The sequence below is a fragment of the Cyrtonyx montezumae genome, unplaced genomic scaffold, assembly GCF_038088225.1.
Source record: "Cyrtonyx montezumae isolate F1298 unplaced genomic scaffold, pur_monq_1.0 scaffold_0, whole genome shotgun sequence".
Classification (NCBI taxonomy): Eukaryota; Metazoa; Chordata; class Aves; order Galliformes; family Odontophoridae; genus Cyrtonyx; species Cyrtonyx montezumae.
In genome coordinates, this window is record NW_027071824.1 from 14,359,127 (window position 1) to 14,382,290 (window position 23,164).

The window sequence follows — 23,164 nt, forward strand, 5'->3', positions numbered from 1 at the left end:
CTGTCTCATTCATCTCAGTTGAACCCTACATGTGAAACATAATGAGCATGAGAATGATGATGACCAAAATAGTATTTCATTTCAATAGTTTATTAAAGATTGCAGAAAATATGTGCGTGGGGATGGTCACATATGAAAGACCAGGAAAATAGAACAGAAAAACCTGGAGCAAGCAGCAATTTACAAGTAGAATGAGCCTATAAAATTAGTAGAGATTGAGAATGTTTACTTCACTTGAGTTTCCCTTCTTAAATCCCTGCTTATGAATACTGAATGCCTTGATTAGTTTATGAATAATTCATCATCACAAGCACATGCACAGAAAAACTGAGAAAGTGTTTGCTTTCCTGAGTTTTATTTAACCACTGTTTTACTTGAGACATAGCAGAACTCTAGGTATGTAGAGGAATTGCCAAAGAGGTGTAGCTGCTGTGAGTCCCATGGCAAGCTTAATTTTGGATATTGCTTCTCCTTCTAGGACTAGCTAGTGATGAATTTGGGCTCTGAAGGGCAGATCATCCAAGGAGGTATTTCTTATGTAGCAGTACTGTGAACCTCTTACCCTCCTGGGAGCTTTGTAGTGTGGCACTACAAGCTATGTCCTCTCACTCATATATTTCTGTTGCAACTGTGTTGCATCACAATTGTATCCCATGTCTGTCTGAGTAAGCTCACTTGCTGCTTGAGGTGCTGCACGAGCTGTTGAGGGCAGGAAAAGCATCCCATGACCCCAAAATCGGAACACAACCAGTCTGCTAATACCAGTGTATTCTCTCAGTTATGGTTTGTATAAACTACATCAGGCTGGCCCCAGATGAAAAGTTTCTCCATCTCTTTGTAGTCCAAATCTGGTCAACATCAGTGCTCTAGTTGACTGGGGTGAGATTGGAAAAATGAGGGTCTGGAGGTATCCTAGATATGAGAACTGCTTGGATTGGAAGAGACCTCAAGGATCATCAAGTTCCAACCATCCTGCCACAGGCAGGGTTGCCAGCTGCTAGATCACATTCTAGTGATCTAGATTGGATTGCCCAGGGCCCCATCCAGCCTGGCCTTAAGCACCTCCAGGTACAGGGTATCCACAACCTCTTTGGACAACCTATTCCAGTATCTCACCTCTCACTTAATAAAAAATTTCCACCACACCAAATTGCATAAGTGGTGTGGGAGACTGTGGTAGTAAGGCAGAGACTTAGACATGGTCCCTTCTGCCATAGAAGGTGTGACAGGAGCCTGCTGTTAGAGGACTGTGTTTTGTACATCACACAATAATGGGAGTGATGTAATGAGAGGTGGCCAAGCTGTGTCTGAATACTGCTGCTGGTGGACATGAGCTGTGATACCTTCTCCTGTGTTTGGTAGCTTGTCTTATCTACCTTGCTCTGCTATTGTGTCTCATCCTCTGCCAACTCATCTGTACCTACCATGAGAGAAATGATAATTACCCATCATTTGAGAGGGGATAGGAATGAGACTATGGGAAGAGCAAACAAGTGAAGAAATAGTCAATTCAAATAGCAGGGAACACCTCATGAGCAATTAGTACAGAAGTGAAGCAAAAAAGATACTGAAATCAGAGGCTTGGAGGATCAGTCAGGGGAAAACACTGGGAAATCTATAAAAACTAGAAAGGCCTTTCTTGTTTTCAACTTATCTGGTTGCATAGATGAGCGATTGTTTATCCTACTGTTGCTGGCTCAATTTCAATGAAGGCCAAACACTTCTGTGTGTACATGGGGAAAAAAATATAAATAGAACCATCTGGAAGTAATGAGTCAAGGATAATGCAAGATGACAGTAATTAATTCTTCGAAATAAAATTCCACAAGAGGAGGAAAGAAAACAAGAAGGAGCATTGGGAATTAGGCCAGCTGGGAAGCTCAGAGAATGATTCTGGGACTGTGCAGAGGAATACCAACCTGCTGCCCCCCTGGCTCAGCTGAGGGGTGTCTGTACCAAGAAAGGTGCTGTGGAAACCATGAGGGCTCTCAGCCTGCTGGCTCCCGTGGACTCCCCATAGAAGCACTGACTGCTTTGTTATCCCTGAAAGCTCTGCCAGTCCTCACTTGCAGGGTACAGGGAAAACGAGCATCCTCTGAAAGCTTTGGTCACCTGAGTTTTTCCACCTTTTTGAACAATGATTAACTTCTGCAACATGCTTTACATCTTCAAACAGTTTTACATCTTCTGACAGTGCTCAGGCGAGGTTTCAAGATAAGCAATAATACTCTTTTGCATGTAGGAAACAAGCCAGAAGGTTTTTAAGAGATTTGATCAAAGCTGTGAGAAGAGTTCATGACAGATCTAAGATAAAACTGCACATTTACAGATCCTTGGGCCCAGAGTTTGTTGCTGCTCTTCCCTGTTGCTCTTCTGTGTTACACTGATTTTTAGTATCAAGACATGGTAGCATGGGTACAACATTATGCTCACCATGAGGTGGGAACTGCCTGAAGCAAAATGAGGGCTGAAACCACTTTTCTGCTAATGCCTGAAATTTTCAGTTAGTTTTGAAATCCATACACACACTAAGTAGAGAAACAAAGTTGTTTTGCGAAGTCTCAGAATAACATTTGGGGTAGTAAGCTAGGTTATCTACTTTGCTGGGAACATTACCGAGGTATGGGTATCTGTGCCACATTTATCTTCTTACAGTAAGAACTTGAATTTGTTTAGTTTGGGCAATTTAGGAGCTGAGTACATTCTTGAAGTTGCTACACTGATAAATAGCATCTCTTGCACGGCTGTAGTCATTCATTCTGATATCCAACCTGTTTAATTTCACTTTAAATATCATAACACAATTTCATAATGCAATAATTTTGGTGACTCTCTTGGTCAGTGGATATTTGGGTTATAGGGACTTTTACAATCTTTCTGAAGAATTTCCTTTTCTTCTCTCTTGCATAGTATTTATCATCAGACAGATCCTGTGATCTTACAGTGTTGCTGTGAAACATCTTCAGAAATCCGCACTTGCTAGGTTCTCTGCTGATGAATCACTGAGGAGGTGCAAGTAGGTAATGCTGTGTTCTGTGGAGCAGCAACAGGGACAGATCTTGTTTATCAGACAATATTATCTCTTGAACAAAAAGTTTGAGGAAAAAGTGACTGTTCCCCAGTAATGGGGAAGCTGTGGGAATGCAGATGGTGAGTACAGGGGAGTTCCATTAGGTTCCTTGCCATAAAGTGGACTTTCTTGGGCTTCAGAAATAGGAGAAAGATTCAAAGTTTAGCAATGGAACATTTGTCCTGTCAAGCTGCTCCATGTTAATCATAGAAAGTGAAGACCCCTTATTCCTACCCCGAAATGATTGGAAATGTAGCCTCACCCCAAACAATCTCTTTGTTCACAATCATCAAAACTGATAGCAGAATAAGTCTCCTGCATCCTGCCTGCAGGTTTTGGTTCCCCACAGATGGAGTTTTCATTTAATCAAGCTCAGACTGAATGAAAGCAGTGCTATTAATTAAACAATGGCCCATCTGGTGCATTGCAAGTATGTATGACACTGAGAGATTAATATCAATTACATCAGAAGCTGGAAGGATGCTAAAACCTCCAGAGGCATGCAGTTTGGATTCTGGTAGAATCCAGACAGAGAAAGGGAGTGGTCTTGTGCTGAGATCTCTCGACAGGGAGAATGGATGTAATGCTGCATCCTGCTGCCAGATTCAATGCCGATATTCTTTGAGTGATTGGACAAGTCACTCCTGGAAAGGTGAAGTTAATTGAGAATTTGGTGCATCACCCCCAGTCATACTTTTGAAAATACACCCTACAGTGCTGTGCCCCAAAGTCTCTCCATTGCAAAATGCTCTAATACTATCCACTCCTCTAAAAGAAGACCTACAGAGAAAACTGTATAAAGGACCAGGGGTATAAGGCTGGAACATCTGTTTTGAAATCCCAATCTGTAGCATTTCAAAGTTCAACGTGTCATTTCCTGGCTCCATACCAGAAACCTTCCTGTTATCAGTCAGTCCTTGCTCCAATTGTGTACTTTGAGTAAATGTGGATTTGGAAAACAAGTTGGTTTCTTTCTGCAAGTCATATTCCAGACTGCTGGCACAGTAAGTGAGCTCCCAGCTCTCCTACGTCCATCTTTCTGCAATGGCAGCTATCCAGAAATTCAGGATGTAGCTGTGGAAATATGAGAGTTGAATTTTATTACAGTCAACAAGACTGGCACACCTGGCACAGGAGCTGTAGACGAAATGCAATCACTGTGGTACATTTTGGACTTCCACTTTTGACTGTGGTGGCAGCACTAGGTATGTGTGCAATTTAATCAGAGTAAAGCCTGTCCTGGGTTCACTTATGATAGCACAGAAAAATGGGACTTGAATTATAAATAAATAAAAGAATCCATCTCTATTGTGTTATTTTTTAAGCAGGTAGAGGCAACCAGTTATGTGTAGTAAACAATGAACACCTGTGATGAATAGCTATTCAGTCAGAGATGGAAAAGCATCACTTCGTGGTAAAAAAGATAACCTATATCTGAGACAGCAGCAGTGACAATGGATTTGTTATCAGATGTATGAGGTTCACCATCTTCCACATTCAGTTTTTCAGGGATACTAAAAGGTTACAGCAGAGGATTCTGAAGCAGATTTCCACTGTTTAAGAGCCTGGCAGGCAACTCACACCAAGTCTTGTTTCCTAAAAGGCCAAATTGATTTCCACTCCAGGTCAGCAGACTTCTTGCTTGAACAGAGATTAAGTCGATCAGATGCCAATGATTTTTTTTTTCTCCCTTAATAGATTTCAATAATTATTTTGGCTTTGGGCTGAGTAAACTCAGTGTCAGGCACACTGACCTGTTCAGATGTAAAGCTGCTTTGGCCAGATGGAATAAAGCAATGTGGGAGAGTGGAGTTAGAACAAATGGAAACTGTCCCAACCATCGGACTTCATAATCAGCCTGACTTGACAGGGTTTGAAGGCTACAGCAGTTTTTAGATGAATAAATGCTCTTTTTCATATTCCCACAGCTGAAAGGCTCCTCAGAAGTTTTCTGTCTCACGAGTCTATTGGTAGGCAGATATATTAATTACTCTTCTATGGGTTCTGCCCCCCCAGTTGAAGAAACATTCATGAGTTAGTCACACAGCTTTATGCTGCTTGGTGCAGGGACAGGATCTGAGTGCCAATTTTCACACTGGTGAAAGGTGTGACAAGAAAGTGGCTTTGGGCTTCATTCCTGAAAGGATTTTGAAGCAGTTGTCCACAATCCTGCAAACAACTTGCTTGATTTCCTTTGCTTCTCGGCACTTGAGGACATCTCTTTAGCAACACAGATGATATAATCCTAAAACTTTGTCGCAATTTGTGAAAATCTGGAGGCAAGAATGGGTCATGTTTACAGACTATAGAGCTTCCAGCCCTCTTGTGACACCTATGTTCAGGAGAAAACAGTTGTCTTTGGGTTGATGCCAGGGCACTTAGCCATGGCTGATTTGTTCCCTGCTCCGTATCTGCAAAGGAAAATCTCCCTTTTTAGTCTATTCTTTGCTTTTGCTTCTCCTCTGGTTTATCTTATTATTTTTATTTTTATTATTTTTATTTTTTTATTGTATTTCATACTATTTTGAGATGAATGCTTCGGAAGGATGGAAAAGGAATGTTGAATGAAAACTGCTTGGAGGAAGCTCAAATATTTCATCTGTAATTCTTTCTTCTATGGGCTGCTCCTGGGAGTAAAAATTGAGCAAATAGATGTAGCTGTGTAAGTCTCCAGGGACAATTTCAGAACCCCCCTGTATTTAAGACCATGAGGAAGAAAGAAATGGAGTTGACCTTGTAGATGCATCAGAGCAAGATTCTGGGAGAATTTCAGGTTAAATCTTGTAGATTTAATGCAAGTCAGAAGGCAAAGGGCTTGTGTTTGCTCTAGTCTAATAGTGTAGAAGTGAGTGGGTTAATTATTTTCTGCTGACCTCATCAATCTCAGGTCACTCCAGCGTCCTAAACTGAGTGAGGGTAAGGTCTCCTTGGCAGAGACAAGGGTTTGTTGCCACTTCTGAAATAAGATTTGGGGATGAGACTCAACTGTGTGGATCTTGTTTGTATGTCTGTCCTCTTGTAAAATCCACAAGTTTATTTTTATTGATGCTTCCTCAGTTTGACAAATATATTTTTCTATGAAGAGAAACATAATTAACATAAGTCATTTATATTAATCAGAAGGGGAGAAAAAATCATACAAAACCACTAATTTTGCACAGAACAAGTTGGGTAACATAATGGATATAGATGATGCTGATTTATGTGTTTACCAAAAAATTAAAATTGAAGGAAGAAAACAGGCCAGGAAAATGCACTGTTAAATGATGTTCCACGACTTCTGTGGACTCCTGCTCAAGAAGTGTTTCAAATGTAAATGCAACTTTTCAGTGTGTTTACTGAGACTACATTACTCAGAGAGACAAACCAACACATTATTGGATTTATTGTTTCTAAATAATGGGCTGACCCACAGCCTCACAAATCAGCCATGCTGGGAAGTGTTTCTACTTCTTGACTTAGCTGTGAGTTGTAGAGCAAGTCTGTATAGACTGATAGCTCTTCAAGTGTCCTGAAGAAGTGGGTGGGTGAATACTCTTTGCACCATGTTTGGAAAAAAATTGCAGAGGTGCTTGGTGTTTCAGTTGTAGTGTACTTTGTGCAAATGCTTTGAAAATCAGGCCTTAATTATGGATGTTCTGAATGCTAGAAAGTCCTGCTTTGTACAAGTGTGTGTGACTTTTAATCTAAAATTGAAGCCATGTAGGAGCTTGTGCAGATGGGTTACAGTCAAACACATCGCCAGGTAGAGGGTGACTGAGCATGCTTTGATTTTGTGGTTGTCGGAATGTAATTGCTCACTACTCACCACTGTGGATTGTAACTGTTCCTGGCTTTTACCAGAGAGATGTGTGTTCTGCAAGTAAGCAAAAAGCAGACATCAAACTCACTGTCTTTTCTCTAGGAAGTACATGGTGGAAAAAAAATGTGGGACTGAAATGTGAATCATGTGAAATCAGTGAGAAAATTCCAGGGGCTTCAGAGTTGCCAAACTCACCTGTAAGGCACCAACTAGTTTTACTACCACTTTATACCATAAAGTGTGTGTACAGAAGGCTTATTGGTAGAAGTATATGTACAGAGGTTACCAAGGTGTCTTGGTCTTTTAAAAAGCTACTAAAGCCAGTAGAAACCAGTGATTTATTTCCATAGATACACCTAGCCTTGTATATTTGGCCAGGCACAAGCACTGGATGTCTCAGAGGAAAGATAAAGTTATCCTAAGGCATTCCAATAGGTGTACAATTGACTCTTTAATGTTTCTCTTCCCTAGATTTAAGCAGAAGAAATCCAGGCACACAGCTCTTAGCTTCATGTTTCCTGGAGGAATCATTACTTCAAATATTCAGTGCACTTTTTCAGAAGTTGTCACAGCTCTGAACATGGCATTCTCAGATTCACAGCTTTGTTTGCCTAACATGAAGAGATTTTGGAGTCATATTTTATTAATCTTTTTAGAAAAATCAATAATTAAAAGCAATAAAGTTTGTTGGAAAGCTCCTTTTATCCCAAAGGATTGCAGAGAGGTTTGCAGGCTGTGTGCTGCTGTTGTTCTCATTATTACATCTGCTCACTGCAGACAATGACCAGAGGTTCTCAGTATGCAGTTATACATGGGATCCGCAGTACCACTGGATCCTTAGAACAGAAATGGGGTAAAATAACTCAGTGATAAATTCAATGCTTTGTGATTTATACACGTTTGCAGGAGTCCCAAAGAACTGCCTGTCTTTGTCTCATTTTTTATCATCCTCCAACAAAGAATACAAGAGCCCGTGAAAGCAGTCCCTTAGGAAAGTCGTTGCAATAGAGGTCTTTTTTTTCCCACTGCGTTTAGCTCGGCGGTTGCCTCTCCTTCCCTTTCAGCAAACATGTAAGTGGTGGTGCAGAGCAGATAAGTGGTGTCAACTGGGAGTGCTCTTGAGTCCTGACTGTTGTGCAGCTGCCTCTCACACGCAGCTGGGTGCCAGAGCTCCAGGCAGTCTGCGTTCCTGCACAGGAATGGGGGTAAGAATGGCTGGTGGGAGCTGAAAAAAAAACAAATCTTGGTTTGTTTTTCAGAGTAAGTTCTGATTAGATAATTGCTTCTGTAGGGGCCCAGCTGCATTGCCTGAATTCAGTTTTATCTCTCTTTAAACTCTGCCACCTATTTATGTTCATGATTCCCCCTTATCCTTTGATCCCAGCTGTTCCTTCACCTGTTCTGTCCTTGAGTTTCTCTATAGAAAACTCTTTGGTATGTGCTGCTCAGCATACAGGAGCCTCTTTGGTGTTGGCCACTTTCATCTCTCCTTTGAACTCAGTGTTTTCTCCTGCTCAGCTTTTGTTTCTCTGTTGAGCACCTTGTTATTCTGAGGGTCAAGGACGCTGCATAAAACCAGAGGGTTTTCGCTTTCTATTTCCCATATGGAAAATTTCAAGGGGCTGCTAAGGAGCTTGCCAAAGGATAAAGATTGCAAAGCAAAGCATTGCTCATACTTTTTAACATCAGAGATTAAGGGCAGGGGCACACAAACACCTTACGTCTCTGCACGGCAGCAACTTTACGGCAGGTGCCTGTGTGCACCCTCTTCCCTGTTGCATGTGGAAAGAGTGACCCTCTTACCACAAGGAATACGCTGTCTCTCATTTACCATAGGTAAAGAGCTCACGTGTGCATGGGCTATCATAACAATGTAGCTGATGTGCAGCAGTGAGTGAGTTCCCAGCCACCTTGTACATGGCCTTGCTCATCATGCTACTCTTCATCACACCACTGACAATTGCATGTAGACTTGATGTCTCCTGTCTCTTCTTCTCTGGTCTCATGCTGCATAATACCGACTCTTGTGTTCTTTAAAGCTGTTTTCTTTCCCTGTTGCACAGCCCATTAAGGCAGCAAAGGGAACCTCTCAAGAAATTTCTCTTCTGAAGAGCTAAGATTGATAACTCATATTGTACAGCAGAGCTTGTATTTCCAGAGTGCTTTGCCCCCAGCCTCCTCCTCACAGTGTGGATGACAGAAAGCTGTTGGTAATAGAATCTGGAGCATTATTTTCCAATCTGAGGAAGAGATACTTGCCTGTGATGAAAGCAACACATCAGCTATTGCTTGCACATGGCATGCCATGATAACGGACATGTTGTTGGGCAGGGAAAGCAATCTTATTTTTGTAGACGTGGTGTTCACTCTGTATCTAGACTAAGGAGCCAGGCAAAATCCCATACAACACAGGAAACCTTTAACTGCAGAGAAAATGTAAGCGTACAAAATATTTTTTGTTGTCTTTCTTTTCTGTGGGGTGTATAGTTTTGACCATAACTGAACAGAGTTCAGAAGTAAAATCCATTCCTGAATATTTGTGGTCGTGAACTTTCTGCTTGAATTTTATATTTTTGGATAGATGTATTATCTTAGTCAAATTCCTGTTGAGAAAAAATAACAAATATTAGTCAACAACTCCGCCCTAAGGAGTCAATAAGACTGTGGTGGGTTCATATGCCTTTTAAAACTAACTTGATGGAAAAAAATTCACCATCATTTTCTTATCTGATTTTGATTATAGTAAGACTTCACACTTAAGAGTCATATTATTGTGTAAATATGATCAAATTATACTGTCATTTATGTTTTATGTACGAAAACTGTGAGACTAAAGAGGAAAATGGTAAACTCAACGATAACACTCAACTGAACTTCAAGTCTTTTGCTACATATATTTCCTTCCCGGAAAGTGCTCTCTTTTTCTTCTCTCTACTTCCTCCCTGGCTTTTCCCTTCCCATCTTATATTCTCGTATTCTGTTCTGATGCACTATTAAACAGCTAACACATTCCTTCCTTGAGGGCTATCACTCAGCTCATGAAATTGTCCCTGTGCATGCCCTACCTCTGTAAAGCATTTGGAAAAAAGATGTTCTGGAAGTTATTTCTGGAGATAGAAGCACGTCAAAATGTTCTTGACTTTGAAGGCATTTCTGAGTCCAAATGTTACTAGGGTTATAATGCAGTAGAATAAAAATAAGCCAAATCTGTGGTCAGAAACTCCAAAACTTTGATGTTTGGCTCCAGCTTCTGTATTTGGTGTCTCTTTCTGATTGTTTTCAAAACTGTGGGTCTTGCTGGTGCTTTGTCTCTACATCTTGTGCTAGTATCTCTATTTTTCTTTGATTTGTTTTGTTTGATGTTTAGAAAAGCTAATAAATGAATTGAGTATTTCCAAAGCATTCCCTTCTTTTGGAAACAGTCACAGTAGCTGATTCAGTAGTCCTTGGTAGTGCTGAAAAGCTCTGTGTACTTTGGACAACTAGAAATGAGCCATCACTGTCATTCAGATGATCATATGAAAGAATCTGTACTAATAATCGGGAGAAGGCTGAAGAAGTGTTTTTTATTTTTATTTTATTTTATTTTATTTTATTTTATTTTTATTTTTGTAGGAAACTAAGAGTTAAATTGATCTCTTGGTAATCAATGGATTATGCATTTTTTTGTCACTTTTGGTTTTTAGAATCTCATGACTACTATGAGCCAACTACATTTTCTGAGTTTATCAGGTGTGCTTATTCATTTCTCATGTGCTGTTTTATAACTATACCTATATCTTCACCTAAAAAATAAGTTTTAATGCTGTTCACCAGCAAAACAGGATAAACAAAATTTGTATAATTCTCATCAGCTGTAGACCACAGGTGGGTTGGTGACTGGTGAGGGACTTCTCCCATCAAAGAAGACAGGCTTTTTCGGGGCCAAATGTGCAACACATTCATATTCCTATACCATCGCTCAGGTATCCTCAGACAATTAAGCAGGGGAAATTAATTTAAAATTGAATACTCTTCGGTGCAGGTTTTTGAAATTACTTTTATTAATCAACATTGATTTTTAAAGCATTTTTAACATAATAGTGTCATAATTTCTCCTGCTGAAGAGAATAGCGAGGAACCTGATGAAGGCTTGGGAACTAATGAATCTGATTTTGTATTCCATGTGCTGTGGCCCAGAAGCCAAGCTGTGACAGATTTCTTTATTGAACCTTCCGGCAAGCTGTCTGCGAGAGTCATTTGTAAATGAAGGTTTGTAAGCCGTGACCATGGAAAAGGATCATTGTCCATAACAGTGGATGGTTCAAGAGCCTGATTAATAGTAGCGAACAAAGGCTTTCACCTTGAAAGTCGTCCACTCAGATTTAGCCCAGTCTGGCAAATTCTTTGCTTTCCAGAAATACAAGGGATAGAATGGACCAACAGAAACCCAAGTAGCAAATTGCACGACAAAAGTGTACACTAGGGGCAAGAGGGAGAATACTCATATCACTAGGGACAACTAGTAAAAGGGATTAATTTGTCTGCTAACCTTCTCGAGAGACCTTTTGCGTTAGAAAGCTCTGCATGCCTGAAGGAGAAGTCTGTCTCACTGTGGTCTCTGTAGGGAGCCTAAATGGATTAATCAACTGAACAGGTTAATGTAAATACTGTATTAAATGTGAGTCCTTGTAACACACTTTCTGGGAAGACTGAGAAGCAATTTTTTTTTTTTTTGCTAAGAAGTATTCCTACCATGCTGTATGCATTGCAGCAAGTGTCTGTGTGCATCAAGTGGCCAAGGGCTTTTATCACCTTGTGGCACAAGCATTTCCTATTTCCCTCCGTTCTGTGTCTCTTTCTGGCTTTGGATTTCTGTCAGATTTCTAGGCGGAAAGTGTTTCCTGCAATCATAGAGTGCTTGGATCGTTGAAGAGAGCTGATCCTCTCGCTGCCTCTGATTGCTATTAGAAAAGCAATATGTTGCACGGAGGATAAGGAAGAGATAATTTCACCAGTGCTGTTTTTGCTGCCTCTATTTCATGAAAAGATTTAGGACTATGTTAGTATTGCTAAAAAGTAAGTGGAACAGGGATGCACAACCTATTTTTTTCTGAGCATGCAAAATCTGTGAAGTTTTATTCATGAAATTATAGATTAATCCTGACTAAATGCAAAGATTCCATGCCATCTTTAAACTTACTTATCTACACCTGCTGGATTGATTAGATAGTCAAAATTCACTGAAAATTAGGAGGAAAAACTAGATGTGTGGGTTCTTTTTGACATCTGTGATGCAGTTAGATGTTAAATGGTGAGTGAGGGGGTGGCAATGGGGAAAATAAATGACAAACATATGATAAAGTAGATCTGTAGGAATTGGGAGGAAAAGGGTGATAAAGCATTTTATGGCTCTTTAAGCATCATTTAATCACTCCATTAATCAAAAAGTCAAAACCAGACTGCTGTATGATTGGGTCAATTCACTAATTCTCATTAGCAGCGAGAAAGGGAAGAAGTGAGGGGTAATGGCTGATCTGCCCTCCCTGTACTGCCCTTCAAGTGATTTTGGAAAAGAAGGTGCCAATGGAAGAGGAATGTGTGAAATAAACTGTAAAATGTGATGTAGCAGTGACTCCTAGGCTAGAGGGGATGAGAGTTTCTGCATAGGACTGGTTGGAATAGTTAGTTAACTCATATTCCTGCCATGAAGCAGGTTTGCAGTTGACCAGATACAGCTGGAGCCATGTCTGGAGATGAAACACATGACCTCATGGCCACATGTATTGTTTTCTTTTATGTGACTTGATGCAGGAAAGAAACATTTTGAGTATTGTTATTTTAAGGACACTGGAATAACTCCCTTATTTCAGAGTGTCATAGTTCATGGATTAGTGTTGGAGGCCCTGGCATTAAGCACATCTTCAAAGATGTCAGTGCATCCATACAAGCAAAGTGGATTTTACTTTGTTTATAGCGGTATTTCCTTCTGCTTTCCAAATACTTTTTATACCTCCAAAGTCCTGTATAAATCTTGTGAATTTAGCTTCCAAGCATGCTCTGTCCTCCTTAGTATTTCCTCCTGCCTGTCATTGTTCTACTTACATATGTGTTTATGGAAGTTAAGGCATGAGTTTAAAATTTAACTGTGAACTGTAAATTTAACTGTGCACTGCTCACAACTGGAGTGAACTCTCAACAACTAACTATTCACTAATAGTTTATGGATGACTGTGAATAACAGGTACATCTGAGAGCTTTCCAGTTTGCCCGTGGACAATTCATAAGTACAGAAATGGCAACATGCATTGTATGATTTATTTATTGTGAAATGTTTACTTGGCTTTTCTTCCATGTCTGTAACACCAAGCCAGCAGCAGTGGAACCAAACCAGACTTTCTCATGAGATATCCAAACCTACTTCTTTTCAAATCTAGCCAGGAAATACAAGAAGAATGGCTTTTTTTTTTTTTTAAGTCATTTTAGTATTCCCAGTCCCTGTTTGATCCCAGAAGAAGCAGGAAAATAAAAGTGAATGAATAGAGATTTCTTTAAAAAGATCTTTCCTAAACAGAAGTTACTAGTGCACAGTTATTTCTTCATCACTTCCAACCCGTGCCTATGTGCTGTCTTTCAGGAAACCATACTGAGCAGTTATAATATTCCTTCTGAAACCTGGTGAATTTTAAAGCTTCAAATGAAACATTAGAATAACACCTAGGTCTGAAATGGAATCAGTACCTACACTTGTCCTGAATTATTTCTCCTGTATGACTGGAGATAAGTAAAACATACACCAATAGGATCCTGCAGCAGACCTACAAGAAACCTTAATGACATATGACATTTGGGCATCTAACACTGGTGATTGCTAAAACTTAAAATGACCCTGCTTAGCCTCTTTGTCAACTATTTCCATAGACCCCCTCTTACCTCGTCAGCTACTGAATTCCTTGAGAGGACCATCAGCTCTACTTCTCTGGGATGGCTCCAAATTGTAAAAAATAATATTTATTATTATTATTATTATTAAAAAAAAACCCACAAAAAAGCAACAACCAAAAACAAACACAACCTAAAATCATTATTTTGATCTACAGTAACAAATCTTAGATCTTTTGAAGGTTTTGATATTGGCTCTGGTTATTGAGAAGTTTGTGTATTCCAAGGGTCATATTTTAACATCTCAACCACTAAGAGAGCTAGAGACTAGAAGGAAAAAAAAAAAGTGCTCCGGCAGTTGGAGCATTAACTGAAACACTGTTTTTATGAAAACTAGCAAAATCCATTCCTGTTCTTTCTCTGGAGATTGGCCTCATATGGCATTTTCTTTTCTGTTTCCAATGTGTGCTTGTCAAAACATTTCACTCCTTTTCAGTCTCTGTGGTGAACGCATGATCCCAGCTCCTAGCTGGACCCCTGCCTTGTTTCTACTTGGAAAGTGTAACGCTTTAGGTAACAGATGCTTGGCAGCCTGAAGAAGTCACCTATAATGGGGAAATAATCTCCTGAAATTGAAAGAGAACATTAGCCTGGGCTTCCACATGTCAGATCTGAGAGAGGAGTGGAAGTGCTCTCGCCATGGCCTCAGGCAGAGCCAGGTTGTCAGGGTTGCCATAGCAATCTGTATGTTTATCAAATCAAGGCCTTTGTAGCAAAACAGTGGAAGATACAGTTCAGGGAGCACTGAAAGAAAAATATACATATCAGCATGTATTATGTTGCAAGAAGTGAACAAAAAGATAGAACTGTCTCAGTGGTTTATGTACAAATGAAGAGAACCACCTGCTGCTCTGAGTGTCATAAAAGACACACTTTCATTGACTTCGTAGTCAAGAGCTGATGCTGATCAAAATACAGGTATTATTAAGGCAAAAAATACACACGTAGAGAGGTGATTAGATGTGCAAACTAAACTTGTATTTAGTTCACATACAGAATTATCCTTTGTTGGTTTATTGTATCTTATCTAATTTTTCAGCTTTCATTGAAATTATGGTCAGGAAACCAGGAAATAGTGCTCATATGAACCTCTTTTTGAGCTGAGTGAGATAAACTCATAAAAGCTGTGACGGTTTATAGCATAAGACAGTGTTTGCTTATAGAATATTTATCATCTCGAGGGGATCTCTTATTTTAAGGACCAGATGATTGCAGGTCTATGGGCTCATAATAGATGGTTGCCAGATTTTTTCTTAACTCTTGTACAGTTACTGACATAAGTACAACTTTGTGCTTTGCAACTGAGTATACAAATTGAGCAGGTTACAAAGGGCAGCAGGATCAGCCCTTTGGCTTTGACAGGGAGAAATATGATAGTTTTGTCTGAAAGAAGTGGGGCAGCTCCAGGCAACCAGTTTGCATGAGACATCTGATGGAAGTGCTTGCCTCCCTATTAGGCTTTGAAGGTCAGGCCACACATTACTGGAAAAATCATTCCCTTTGGATTCCCCCAAATTTCCTACACTTTGCCTTTGGCCTTGGATTCAGTAGGCATGAAGGATCACAGCAGGAACCAGAGCTGAGCCCTGGAGCAGGGAAACACAAGCAAAGGCCTTCACATCCCATATGCCTTGCAGCTCCTAATGTCTCTGCGGGCTCTGTGCCTACTCATGCCAACGGTATTCACACTTCTTGTAGACAGGGCATTTGCACACATTGCTGCTTTAATCTGTCCTGGAAAGCTTCAAGATGGAATTAGAGAAAAGGCTGTGTTGGTAGAAGCTGAAAACTGGCAGTTGCAGTCTACTGAGGTAGTGACTTCATGAGTGTTGACAGAGAGGTCTGGAGGGGTTAACAACGCAGCTAAATAACTCTAAAACATGCACCCAAGTATAATGTAGTAACTGAGTAAATTGCATGTTTCAAAATATCCCTGCCCACATATTTAGCCAGTGTTGGCAGTGTGCCTACTCACACCCTGATGTGTACATGTGAGTGACTGGAATGATTCCTGAGGTTAATTACCAGACTAACCAGAGGTCTTGACTCATTTGGAGCTGATGGAGACCACTGCACTTAGTCCTCAAATTCATCAAAGAAACACAATTATGCAGGTCATGGCATGTCGCTTGACTAATAGAGTAACAGACAGAAAAACTCTGCCTTGGGATATATCTCAGCCACAGGGAAGCTCTCACACACCATAAAATGAGAGCCGATACAGGAGGGAAATCATTGCCCATCCACCAGATACTCTCCTTGCCATCTTGCTTTAAAGTTATATTGCATAACTTGTAGATGCAAAAAATGTATGACATTATCTACTTTGGAAGCTTAGGACATATTTGCAGATAGTTCTTCCTAAACAGGTTTCTGACTATAGGATGCAAAGCAGTTTACCTGTCTGTGGCAAGTGAGTTAATAAAGATGAACACACATCATTACTGAAATAGTATCTGAACCAGTTGTCAGTGAAATTCCACCAAAGTGTTCACTGGGGATAAGAGTTGCAAATTACTGGGGAAGAACAGCTCCAAACTCTCTGAAAAGCCTGATGCAACCTGCTGCCCTAACATCCACTAGCAGCCTTCGCAAAAAGTAGCAGCTACGCTGTCAGCATAACTGCATGTTACTGAGTCGCTGCCACCAAAACAGAGGTTCCTCTCACTTTCTCACCTACCGTGCAAGTCGTTACTTCATCTGCTCACTTTTCATTCTAAGTCACAGCAACCCCCATAAATGTCCTTGTTAAGGTTTCTCCTGGAGCATCTTTGTTTCCCTAAAGTGTACGTCTTTTAAGGCGCACTCTGACAAATGTGAAAAATCACAAAACTATAAACAGATACAAAGGCTAGGCAATGAATCTGTCAGTTTCAAGGTTAGTTAATTTATAGGAAGGACTTTTCCATTCTAAGGTAATAATAATTATGTCCTTTAAAAATGTGACTATGTTCCTGATTCAACATTAACCTAGGTGTGCATTTATGGGCATTCCTACTTAATAGAGCCTTTAAGTATATGATTAAATCCTACTAAAGCCCACTCTTAGGAGTTTAGCTGAACTGGCACTTAATTCATTACTGCTTTAATAGACTTTCTACAAATCCAATCTAAATATGAAATAACGAAGCAGAAGGTACCATTAATAATACCAAAATTATGACATCTATTAACAGAGGTAGTCCCCATTATGATCTACTTTTAGAATGGATTTTTCTTTTTGGTTAACTGGAGCCGCACCTCAGCTGCACTGTAAGAGCACTGACTGCAGTGTATTTATGTTAAATCTTTCAGCCTTCCATACCATTTTGGCTGTGAGAAAGGAGGTGGTGGAAGGTGTCTGGTGCCAGACTTTGGACATCTTGTTGAGTGCTAAGCAGGCCTCTGGTAGCAGTTGTAGCATTCAAAGATCTTTGCATGGCGTCTTCAGCTTGAAGCAGTGTTGCAGGACATCCATCATCAAGTAGGGATGTGGCTGGTGTGAGTGTCACCAATGTTCATCACTTATCTTCAATTACTGTGGCATTCTCATCCTGCCTTCTGTGTCCTACTCTAAGCTTTGTGTGGCTGCATTTCTGATTTTCCTGTGCTTTACTTGTTGTCAGAAAGGTATTTGAATGGCAGGCAGCTGCCCAGTATATCTATAGAGATTGTAGAACATTTTTGAGTGGGAAAATGAGGAACTTGGCTATACAGCTAAGGGAGGAAGACCTATTGAGAGCTGAGAACTGCTGATTTAGAGCAATAATTTTCTTAAGGAAAAGAAAACAAAATAAATGAAATCACCTGTGAGACCTGGACAGGCTTTCTGATGATTCTTATAGACTTCCACTATGTGGGTGTTTCACATAGCAGGATCTGGCAGAAAAGCCAATCTCTTTATCTGCCGCAAGACCTGATGCACTCTAGCAATCAAAAAACCAGTGTAACTTTGTTTAATAAAATGAAGAAAAGAGAAAAGGGGGAAAAAGTTAAAAACACTTCTTGCTCTATAATAGGTTTATTTTTATATGCTTTTCTTGTAATCATATAGACATTCTCTCTATCTCTGCCTGGTCACAAATATCAGCCTCTCTTTTTTAATGAACTGTGTGAAAGAAAGAGGTTCAGTCCTTTGCTGGAATGAAAGGCATTTTCTAATTAGAAGCCAAACTGCAGGATTCAGTGTGTGCCAAGGAGGAAATAAGATGAATGAACCTCTTGCACCATACTAATAAGAATTCAACACAGTTGTTGAGGACAGGTTATCTAGATGCATACAGCCTATGGTATAGGCACTGGTGGTGGTTTAAAGTGAAGGAGCATGAATTCAGGCAGACAGTAATAAAAAGAGGTGTTTCCCATCAAGGACTACAGAGACACTGGTCTGTAGCTGAATGTGGTACAAGAGGAGGCTGATGTATATCTGACATCTGCTATTAGTGGTGGTCTGTCTGCTAAGCTACTTGCTTCTCACCCCAGGTGAGGTCTGGTGGCCAGCATGGGAACTGTGCAGGGAGAACAGACACCATTACATTGTCTCGCTTCACTGTCTGCTGCTCCCTGCACTGGAGAGAGCTGCATTTCCTTGCTGGGCCTGCTCTGCATGCAGGAATACTCACATTCAAAACACATAGCTGTCCCTGTGTGATACTGATGACAGCTGGGATCCCCTACCCCTTCAGTAAGCTGCTACGTGTTTTCTCTGGCTGCCAATCAGCACTGGCCTTGTTTCTCAAGCCTGGTAGATGTCTTCTGGCTCTAACTCCCACAGATTTTTCTGCCTGAGTCTGAATTATGCTCCTAAATCCTATGAAGCCTTGGGGATATTATGGCTGAAATACCCTAATGATTCAGGGTTGCTGTGATTTACAATCCTAATTTGGTCCCTCTGTGTATTACAGTGTTTTGCTGAATGGCCTGCTGTGCCTTTCAGCAGGATTTTTACTTGATCAGTGAGTGTGATTAAGCCTGCTTTGTGGGCTCCTCTTGGCTATATTTCTGTTCTCTGATGGCTTCTGAATCTGTGGGGCTGAGTACAAACATTGCGTCCGGAATGCAGCTCACGTGAGCTCCACCTTTCTCTGTTGTAGAAACTGGGTGAGAAAGTTCACAGCAAATGTCAATGGGAGCCGGAAAGATGTTGAATGGGCTCATCAAAGACTAGTCAGTGTGATACCTGGAAGAATGGAGCAGATGCTTGCTGCACTGCAGCCACAGGACTCATATGAGATGCCAGGCAGAGAGTTACTAATACAGTGTTTTCCATATCTTGCTTGCACACAATGAGAGCTGCAGAATCTTCTTTGTAAAACACACAGAAGAAATCAGCAGCTGGACTCTAAGGAATTAAACTTACACAAAACTCTACCAAATCAGCCATTTCATATGAAACATCCAGCACTAGAGGAGATTTCAGATGTAATTTCCCAGTGTTTCAGTTAATGTATTCACGGGAAGTAACAATACCACTTAATTTCTCAAGATTTGTTTGGTATATCAATTAACTAGATTTTACAAACCACTCAGATGGTGCAGTGATGAATGCTGTAAAGAACTCATGATTAATGTTGTGTTCAGATTAGGTCTTCACAGTGTACATAAATAAGGCCTGGGGCTGTACATAGAAAAATTGAGATAAAATGAGCTACTGAGCAGCTATTTCCACAGGGAGCAGATCCACTCCTCACCACTCCAAGTGGTGAGGGTGGAATGTGCGGGCATGAAGTTAAAGATCATGCCATGGACTTTGCAGACACACAGGACTGAAGAAAGCTTGCACAGACCACTTTTTATTGTTATTTTTGAGCTTGCAATTTTTGTAATCTTTCAATTCATTTAGTGTGATGGGCTTTTATTATGTACACCTTGTACCTAGACACAGACACAACTTGAACAACTAATTTACTTGTGTATCAGTACACAAAGTGCATTCAAAGAAAAGAAGAAAACAACCCTCACAAAAGGGGACTGCTAAAATCACATAGCTGGTAGTGGCACACTGGTGCAGCTTTGCAATTAATACTGTGAGCAAGGTGGCCCCTATTTAGCAGTCCCCAATGTAATATTCTTTACCGGGTTGTGGTGTGCATCATCCCTATCCAGACCTATCCTTCCCACCTCCAGCCCTGTATATCTATGGTATTTATATATGTATTCTGGGACAAGGAGCCACCACTGAACCAAATGCTTCCTTGTTGAGGATGTTCAGACATTGTCTTTCCCCTCTGTCTTGTCTGCTTCAGAATTTGGGGGAAAAATGACAGCTGGATTTCTTACCAATGCTGGCAGCTGAGCTGTAAGTTTATGTGAATGAGTCCCGTGGCCACGAACAGCATTAACACTCTTAGCCATTCTCTCTGGCTCAACTCTCATGTCTCAGGAAGCCTGCAGCAAGAACTTCCCAGCTAGAAGAGGCATGGTCTCGCAGAAGCTAGCCTCATGCCCTCCTCTCTTTGCTGGGGACGTATTTCAGGGAATAACTCAGAATAGCTCAGGTATCTCTGAAACACAAGCTGGGCTTGTGCCCAACTAATAGCAGGTGGTGTAACCCTGAGATTTAGGACTCATTCCCAAGGCTAAATGAAACTAGAATACAATCGAGATGAAGGTTAAGTGCTTCACAGCACTGTAGTTTCTAACCACCCAGTGCTGCGCCAGCTTCACAGAGCATCACAGGATAGCAAATGAAGCATCTCATCAGCTGGGGTTTTCAGGTGTTGTTCTCTGCTAATGCTCCCTCATCTGACCTTGGAGACCAGACTCCAAATTAACAAAGGTATATTTCTTCCTCTTGTCCCCCTTTCCTGATCTATGAGGCCCCTTTTGCATGAACTAGCACTTCAAAGTGGAGAGAGTCCCACCTGTATTGAATTATAGCTAGGCCAATCAGAGATAGCCAGTTTAGTTTAAAAACAAACAATCCCATTTCATTTTCTGTATGTATGTTCTTCCTGCATATTCTTTAATATTGCTTTGGTTTTTCTATAGCAGAAAGAGACTATTATCTTGTCAACAATGTTCTATTGCATTGACATTATCTCTTAATTACACAATTACTTTGTTATGTACTGTAGCCTGAGCAATAAAACATCTGAAGCACTTCAAGTAAATATAGTTTCAAAGGTTTGAAGGAAAAAAACCCGCAACCTTGATTCCTACTGCCTGCTAAATGTAAGTACTTTCTTGTTCTTTTGATACGTTAAGGAAGTAATTGTACAATTAGTGCTACAAGAGGTGTAGGTAAAATGGTGATGCTTGTTGTGATTGGTAAAACTATATTCTTGCTCTTGTTATCCTGGAATGCGTGCCAAGAGAAGTGGATTGCTTTCTTCCATCACTGCTTATCCTATTACCATAGGATTCCTCAAAGCTACCCCAGCTCACACAGTGTGGCTGGTATTGTGCTGCTGACTACATCTGCTGCCGGCAGCTCTAGGAAGTGCAACCCTGGGTGTGTGCAGGGTTGCATCCCACCATCAGTTAAGCATCTGCAACAAATCCATGTTGATTCTCACTTCAGAGGAGTTAAGAGAGGGGATACGTATTAACACAACTTTTGTCTAAAAGAACCCTGGGAAGGCAGCTCATGGCTACGGATTCAGATAGTACCCCCCCCCCCGCCAGTGCCTGCTGTCCTGATACTTGTTGGCAGTTTCTCGAATTCTCAACAAAGTCAGTGACACTTTATTGCTGACCTTGAATGTAAACAGGTTCAGAATACTGTAGTTCAGATAAACTGGTGCAATTTGCAGTTGTTGCGTTTAAGAAACAAATCTCCTTGGTGCCTTAAAAGTCCAACACCTCCAACTGTTGGACTTACCACTTTTTCCTGCATCCCTTGATTTACCTTCTGACGAAATCAATATTCTAAAAATAAGTAAGAATACAGTGCAAGCATGTAAATTGAAAAGCTATAGTTGATGGAGTCATGCATCTTTAATTTGGATTTAGTCAGCCAGATAGAACGAGGCTTGGCTAGAGTGCTCAGGAAAAGCATTCAGCAAAGCTACTGTACTACTCCTGTGAAGTCCATCAGTCCCTTCAGCTACAGACACATGTACAAACCCACAGGGTGGGAATACCTCCTGTCTCTGCTCCTGGGGTGATGGAGGAGGATGATGTTGGCTGCTGAATGAGGCTTTGTGCGCCAAGAGAAGGCGGGAGCAAAGCCTCCAGAAGTGGAAAAGAAGGGCTGGGGCAGTGTGCTGCAGCACAAAGGTCTGTACCAAGTTCACTGAGGTTCTTGTCTTGCCTCAGCCCCCCTCTCTTGGTCATGGGGTGTGTTTGGAAAGGATTTTTGTTTCCAAAGAGGGTTTTTTTTTTTTTGTCTTTCTTTGTTTGGGGGTGCTAAGCATGGAGGACTGGGGTGGTTCTTTTAGCAGAACTGCTTTTTGTGTTTTACCTGTAGCATTCTTGGTCTGTTGGTCAGGAAGGGCACAGATGTATAATGGGGGTGCTGCCAGCTGCTAAGCACCTTCCTTACTCCGTTGTCTGAGGATTTTAAAGGGGACCTTTACTTAAGAATGGCTACTTCTGGTAATCAAAGAAGGATGTTTGTAATGTTACATGATTAGAGAAAGAAAAAGAAGGGAGAGAAAATATCACTCTGTTATAGGTCACCTGGTGAACTAGTATCAGCAGATCTGAAGTGCTCTCTGCCTGCAGAGATGGACAATAAACAAGACAGTGAGCAGAATATATTGGATTTCACACCAGTCTCTTTGCTTCCTTGGGCTGCTCACCAGGTTTGCCATTCAGAGATCAGCTGAGATTCAATGGTGAGATATCTGTGTAACAGATAAGCCTGAGCTGCACTGAGATTTGAAATGAGGTCTTGGGCCCCCATGATGCTTTGGAGATGGGCCTGAGCCCATCCAGGATTTGTGAAACTGTGAATAATTTTAGGATGGACTTTGAAGGCAGCAGACTCTAGTGTTTCTAGGGAAGGAATCTCATTCATAGAATCATCAGAGAATGAGTGACAGAGCAAAGAGGAGAATGCTGGTCCTTTCTCACATGTAAGTTGTTCCTCATATCCCCTGAACCATGGGATCATAAGTGGATGAGAGCTACTTGTCAGTCATATGGTTTTGTGGTTGTGCGTTATATTCACTAAGTGCTCTGGCAACCCTTGCCTTTAATCCTAGATTGTTTTCAGAGCAGGAGTTGGGTTTTTTTTTTTTTTTTTTTTTGTGTTACTTTTTGGCATGATGAAGCAGTAGCACCAGAGAAGTTTAAAGGCAGCAAGTGCTGAACCCAAGCTCTTTTCCTTACTTTTTCCCCAGAGGGATGCAAGTATCTGCTATCAGTTAGAATTGGTGCAAAACAATTCCTTCTGAATGACAGGGATAAATGCTTTTCATACATCTGCATAAACAAAAAGAGGAGGT